This window comes from Meleagris gallopavo, chromosome 16 (assembly GCF_000146605.3).
Source record: "Meleagris gallopavo isolate NT-WF06-2002-E0010 breed Aviagen turkey brand Nicholas breeding stock chromosome 16, Turkey_5.1, whole genome shotgun sequence".
In the NCBI taxonomy this organism is placed as follows: domain Eukaryota; kingdom Metazoa; phylum Chordata; class Aves; order Galliformes; family Phasianidae; genus Meleagris; species Meleagris gallopavo.
This window is the reverse complement of record NC_015026.2, coordinates 13,896,664-13,903,579: the sequence shown is the minus strand read 5'-3', so window position 1 is coordinate 13,903,579 and position 6,916 is coordinate 13,896,664.

Genomic DNA, 6,916 nt, shown 5'->3' with positions numbered 1-6,916 from the left:
TGTGTGATGGGTGGTGTGTGTGTGATGGGTGGTGTGTGATGGGTGTTGTGTGTGTGGTGGGTGTTGTGTGGTGGGTGTTGTGTGCGGTGGGTGTTGTGCGGTGGGTGTTGTGCGGTGGGTGTTGTGTGTGTGGTGGGTGTTGTGTGTGGTGGGTGTTGTGTGTGGTGGGTGTTGTTGTGTGGTGGGTGTTGTGTGTGCTGTGTGCGGTGGATGTTGTTGTGTGGTGGGTGTTGTGTGTGCTGTGTGCGGTGGGTGTTGTGTACGGCGGGTGTTGTGTGTGATGGGTGTTGTGCAGTGGTTGTTGTGTTGTGGGTGTTGTTGTGTTGTGGGTGTTGTTGTGTGGTGGGTGTTGTGTGTGGTGGGTGTTGTTATGTGATGGGTGTTGTTATGTGATGGGTGTTGTTATGTGATGGGTGTTGTTATGTGATGGGTGTTGTGTGCGGTGGGTGTTGTGTGTGGTGGGTGTTGTGTGTGGTGGGTGTTGTGTGTGATGGGTGTTGTGCGGTGGGTGGTGTGTGCGGTGGGTGTTATGTGTGGTGGATGTTGTGTGTGGTGGGTGTTTTTGTGTGATGGGTGTTGTGTGTGATGCTTGTTGCGTGATGGATGTTGGGTGTGTGATGCTTGTTGCGTGATGGATGTTGTGTGTGATGGGTGTTGGGTGTGATGCTTGTTGTGTGATGGCTGTTGTTTGATGGCTGTTGTGTGATGGTTGTTGGCTGCGATAACTGTTGGGTGTGATGGTTGTTCTGTGATGGTTGTGTGTGATGTTTGTTCGATTGAAGGTTGTCAGGTGTGATGGCTGTTGTGTGTAATGTCTTCTACAGGGACACTTACGGGTCTGAGTTGTTAAGTGCTCAGTGCCAATGCGATCCCTTTCTTGTAAAGCCTGAAAGCTGGGGTGGAAATCTGTTGCTTTCACAGAGGGGCGGCTTTGTGCTGTTTGTTTGCCTCTGCTTGGTGGCAGTGTGCTGCTCACGGCCGGGTTACCACTGCCGCACTGAGGTTACTGGTGCAGGACGCTGAAGTGGCCAATAAAGCTCTAATCTTTTATATGCGCCATAATGTACACAGCGTCGTGGTGCGGGCCTTTGCCAAACAGATAAGGAATCCTTTCCCAGAAGGTTTACAGTCTGGCAGAAACCGCAAAGGCTGTGAGGAAACAAAACGTGATAACAAAACGGGAAGCACAGGGGAGCCGTGTTGCTGGCAGCTGGGCTATAAGCAGGGCCTGAAGTGGGGCGTCTCTCGTTCCTCTGTGCTTCCCCCATCACCCAGCTTTGTCCCCATGGCAGGGAGCAGCAAGGTGGCAGAACTGTGCCTTGTGCCAGAGGCAGTGCTCCCGGTGCTGCAACTCTGTGCACCCTTTGCTGGATGCCAGTGAGGTCCTGTTTGCTTCCTGGAAGCCCTGGGCAGCCTGCCAACCCCAGGGTCTCTTTCTGTGCTGAGACCATCTCAGGATGCTTTGCTTTTTAGTACAAAACGGGATTTTTGTTGTTGCATGGATCACTTTCTGTTTATCTATGTGCAATTTCATCCGTCACATTCTTAGCAGCTCACTTCCAGTCCTGAGCTCCTTCTGCTAGTCTTCACAGCTGCTTACCTCCCTTGCATTGGGTGTCATCACCAGGATGCCTAGGTGCTGCTCGCCCACCTCGCTGTGCTACTTATTGCAGTTAATGTATTGCAGCCTGATCACTGCAGCTTTAATTATATTCAGTGGAGGAAGGGGATTGAGATCTGTGTGATAGTGAAGGGCGAGGGAATACTGTCACTTTAGGAATCAGCAGGGAAAAGCCTTAGAATTGTCCCAAAGGATCTTGAGAGGGCTCCTCTGAGAAGCTAGCACTGCTGCTAACCTAGATGCAGGGCCTCTATGAGCACAGCATGGGAAATAAGCAGGAGGATTTGGAGGCCACAGCACACCCTTGTGAAGAAAGGCTGAGAGAGCTCGGCTTGTTTAGCATGAAGAAGATAAGGATCTGAGGAGACCTCATGGCAGCCTACCAGATCTTAAGGGGAATTTGTAAATAGGAGGGAAATCAACCTTTTACATGGGATAGGTCAAGGGGGAATGGTTTTAAACTAGAAGAAGAGAAATGTAGAATAGATGTCAGGGGGAAAGTTTTCATTGAAAATGAGTGAAAATTTGTTGAAGTGCCGGCACTGCTGCCCAGAGCTGTGGGTACCCATCTCCGGAGGTGCCCGTTGGCCATTGGATGGGCCCTGGGCAGCTGAGCTGGGGAGCACAGCCCATGGCAGGGTGGGACTAGGGGCTGGGAGGGCACTTCTGACTCAACTGTGCTGGGATTCTGGGATTGTTTGTTGCTGAAGCCCACAGCAGAACCACTTCCAGAAGCTGTGCTGGGAGATAGCTTGTTTTTCCAAATGTCACAAGTGTCCTAGGGGCATTTACACACATGGAAAGGATTACGTTCCTGTGCCAAACTAAGTTGAGCTAGTAAGGGAAATGGGGTTAGAAAAGGATGAGAGTAGATAGAGAGCTGCAGGAACAGAGAGAAGTGTGGGCACAGAGATAAGGTTCTGTGGGAGGATGAAAACCTTCCATCTGTCCTCAGTATTTATAGCATCTTCTCCCTATTGTATGCCTGCCCTGAGTAGTGTGTGTGTGCGGGCAGGTGGCAGCCCTGAGGTAGAACAGGGCAGGAGTTCCTGAGATGCTCAAGTGAAGCTGAGGCAGGGAGAAGGTGTTGATGTGGTGTGTGCACAGATCAGGGCACTGATGGGCTGTGAGGAAGCAAGTCAAAGCACAGAGAAACATACCGGGCTGCAGGAATGTGTCAGCTAAAGTGTGAACTGTGATTTGAACTGAGCATACCCTTCAGACAAACGTTCTCAGTGTTCCATGCAAAGAAGTAACTGAAGACTCCCACCAGATTTCTGTGCTGATGCTCCGTGGTTCTTTACTGAGAGAGCTGGGAGGAATATAACTTTGGTCAGCAGAGACTCTGCGCTGCCTGACAGTGTCATCATCCTGGTAACCCCAGCCCGTGGGCCGCTGGCTGCTGGGGACATGGCAGATGGTGTGGGCAGTGTGCATGCTATGTGCTGACTTAACACGTGCAGACTGCATGGATGCCCTTCGTTATGCTGCACTCGGGCTGTCGTGACATCCATGACTGTGAGGAGAGGGTGATGCCCACACTTGGCTGACTGCCTGCTTGCTGATGGGAAACTTGTTGGAGTGCATCTGCTTTTGCTCCTGCAGAAAGGTGATCCTTGCTGGCAGCTTTTTACAGAAGCCAAGGAATGAGTACTGCAGCAACTCAAATAAAGAACTAGACAGAGTGACTCTGAGCACTGGGAGCAATGAGCCTGCAAATGCTTTGTAGGGATTAATAAAGGATATTACTTTGTAGGGCTGCCAATCAACAACTTCTCCCTGTGGGGACATCAGCAGGAAAGGGTGTGCAGGTGGGACAGCAGCCAAGCTCTGACCTGGGCTGGTGACACGGCGGCCGTTGTTGGTCCCCAGCGGCGCGTTTTGCACGGAGCTGATCGCCCTGAAAGCTGATAAGCCCGGCAAAGTGTGACCTCCTGTGGGAAAAACTGGGAATTACCGTGGGATAATTAAGCAAATCCTTTTCCTATCACATGCTGGCATCTTAACGGGATGCTTGCCCAGTGGTGTACATCACCCTCTTGTCCACCTGCAGCAGCCAGACCTGCAGCCCTCCCATGGGTGAGCTGTCGATATTCCTTCCATGGATTCAAACCTGCCCAACTGGGAGTGTGCGGGTGGCTGTGCCAGCACAGAGTCAGGAGCACTGCTTGTATGGGCAGCACCCGCTCCTGTGGCTCTGGGAAGAGATCTGCGAGCACCGTGCTTCCCTTTAGCTGGGCAGGTTGCAGCCCTCTTGTTCTGTGTCTTCGTCCCTTCCCCCTCTGCCGACTCCTCCCCTGTGGGGCAGGCAGTCCTCCTGTCACACCTCAGAGGCTGGTGGGACTGAATGATTCTCTTGCCACACACAGGGGTTCGTTAGGAGGGACTCAGGACCTCCCTTCTGGACGACTATAAATGCCCTCCGTGAGAGAAGCAGGATGTAGCTGTGGGTGATAAGCACGGTAGGCTCTCAGCGTATTGTGTCGAGGATTACAAAATGCACGATGGTTGCTCCTTAAACATTTGGCTCTGGGCTGCAGGTGTTGCTGTTGCATTGGATACTGTGCAGTGTCGGATCCATGCAGATAACTCTGGCTGCTGGGCACATCTGGGACACTCCTGATGGCCTCTGCAGCATCTGGAGAAGGAAAGCTCATTGCACAGAGACCTTGCACAAGGCTATTTGCTGCTGCCCATGCAGCTGCCTCCTGCTGAGCTATGCGGTCTCAGGGCAGGCCTGTCTGTTTTCTCAGGGTTTCTCAGGGCAGGCAGCTTCACACCCAAACCCATAGTACTGCATGCTCTCAAACCTGTCTCTTTTCCCCCACAGAGCAGAGCAGATCCCACAATTAGTGCTTCCAAAAGGTGTGAAACGAAGCCAGAGTGCAGGCAGGCTGGGTGGGTGCTGTGACCTGGGTCTGCTCCGTGCAGCCCTCACACCTGTGCTGGTGGTGAATCGTTGCTCTGTGCCGCTGCCCCTCTCCCCCCTCCGTGCGCTGTTTTCATTAGCGTGTACTCTTGGGTTAAGGGCCGTTCTTGCTTCCAGCTGAACAAACACTTTCCATCGTGTGTAAAATCCAGCCTGGTGCTAATAGGCGTCTCCCCCGCCTTCCTCCTCCCCTCTGCCAACCTTTTGTGCGGTTGGCAGGACAAAAAAAGTGTTGCTATTACCTGACTTATTATCGGCACGGGATTGTAATTTACGGCCTGTGCTTGGTAAAGTGCCATGCTGAAAACATTTACAGCCCACTTAGAGCCCTGCGGGGCAGCGGATGGGAGATGGCCGCGGAAGGGAAGCCAGTTGTTCCACCCTTACAGCACAGCGTGCAGCACGAGAGCTTCCCCTGCCTTCCGAGGGCAGTGCAGTGCAGGCTCAGGGGAGACAGCAGCAGCAGGTACAAGTGTAAGACCCTACTGTTCTTAGGATAAACACTTTGGTCTGCATCTGGGCACTTATGGTTCTCCATCTTTGTATCTCTGGTCCTGTCTCATCCCTCAGATCTCATGCCTGGCCTTTCTCACGCATGTCCCACCTTCTCCTACCCCCAGGCTCTGGTGCTCCGGGCTCTTGTGGACAGCCTGCACACAGCAGATCTGGCACAGGAGCCCTGGATGACTCCTGGAGGAAAGTGTGACAACAGCTCAGCTGCTCTCCAGCCAACAGGTCCATGCTCTGAAGCAAGCACCCCCGACATTTAGGTCACCGCCGCTGGATTTGACTGCATGCAGTGCCCATTCCTGGAGGTGTTCAAGGCCAGGTTGGATGGGGCCCTGGGCAGCCTGGTCTGGTATTAAATGTGGAGGTTGGTGGCCCTGCCTATGGCAGGGGGGTTGGAGCTTCATGATCCTTGAAATCCCTTCCAACCCAGCCTATTTTGTGTGATTCTGTGTGTGAGAGAAGAGGGCAAGTGAATCATCACTGCTGAAGGTAGGCTGGGTTGGAATACCAACCTTGGGTCAAGGGGAAAGCCATTCCCAGTGGCAGTGACTTGTCAGAAACAGAAACTGGTCCTACAGAAGTTCAGCATGGAAAAAGTGTTTCTAACACCAGGTGATTTGCTGATGACCCAAATGTTCATGCCTGTTGAATTTCTCTCAAGAAAACATCATCATTCATCATTTAAAGGAGTTTGGAGTTTGTCTGCCTAGTCCTGTTGCTCTGATACAAAGGATGGGAAATCAGAACATTGTCCAAATCATTTTGTTGGCTTCATGAGCATGCTTCTACTGAGCCTGAGTCACTGGAGAGAGATCAGCATGGCCTGCAGTGAGCTGGGCTCCCTGCACACTGTGCAGAAGGACCATGGAGGTTTGTCATTTTCCTTCAGTCTCTGCCTGCTGGGGAAGAATAGCTTTTATGAACCTTCAGGTTCAATTGTGCAGTGTGTGCATCTGTGTGCTGGTCGTACAGGGGTTGTTCTGCTGGGGCTGTGGGGTTATGCAAGTTTTGGGTGCTCTCTGCTTGTTAGAAGCTTTGCAAGATTGAGCTTTGGGAATTTGAGTCTGCATGATGCCCAAGATGCCAAGCTAATGCCACTTCCAAATACATATGTCACCCTCTTGCTGTGGTTTCTGGCCATCCTGTCTCAAGGGTATTAGGGCTGAGGTTTTGGTCTGGGAAATTGCCTTGAGCTGGAGTTGCTTCACTCATGCCGCAGTTGGGGAGGGACATGTTTTGGATGGCATTCATTTCCCCAAACAGTAGCTGTCTCAAAGTTTGCCATCTGGTGTAATTTTGTCCTTTAAGCTCCATCTGTGCTATGCAGCAGGGAGAGACCACAGCCTCCCAAATGGACTGGCTCATTGGTCCCGAGTGCTGGAGCCGGTTCTGCTTCTGAAGCAGCAGAGCTATTCACGTGCACCCCCTTGGGCTCCAAGCGAGGGATGGTGGGGAGTTCACATTGCCGGTGGGATCTGAGCTCCCTCTTAGCCCTGTTCTGCTCACCCAGATCCAGACACCCTGTGCCTGGGTCAAATCCCCACCCAGGTTCTGGGGTAGGCCCCTGGCTCAGATGGTGAGCGGCAGTGCTGGGCTGATCCTGTGGCGGCAGAGAGCTGCTATCCAAAATGTCTCAAGTGTGTCTGCTGGTGAAAGCAGCTTGGCTGATAGCAAAACTCTGCTGAGTGTGAGGGTATTCAGCGGGAAGGGAGGCGGGGAGATGCAAAAATACCTGTCTTCAGAGGGTTCACTGTATGTGCACCTGATAAAAATCACAACATGGGATCAGCTTTCTTCTCTGCTTGCTCGGCTTTTGGCATGCACAGCCAAGCTCTGGCAGGCAGGGCGAGTTCCTT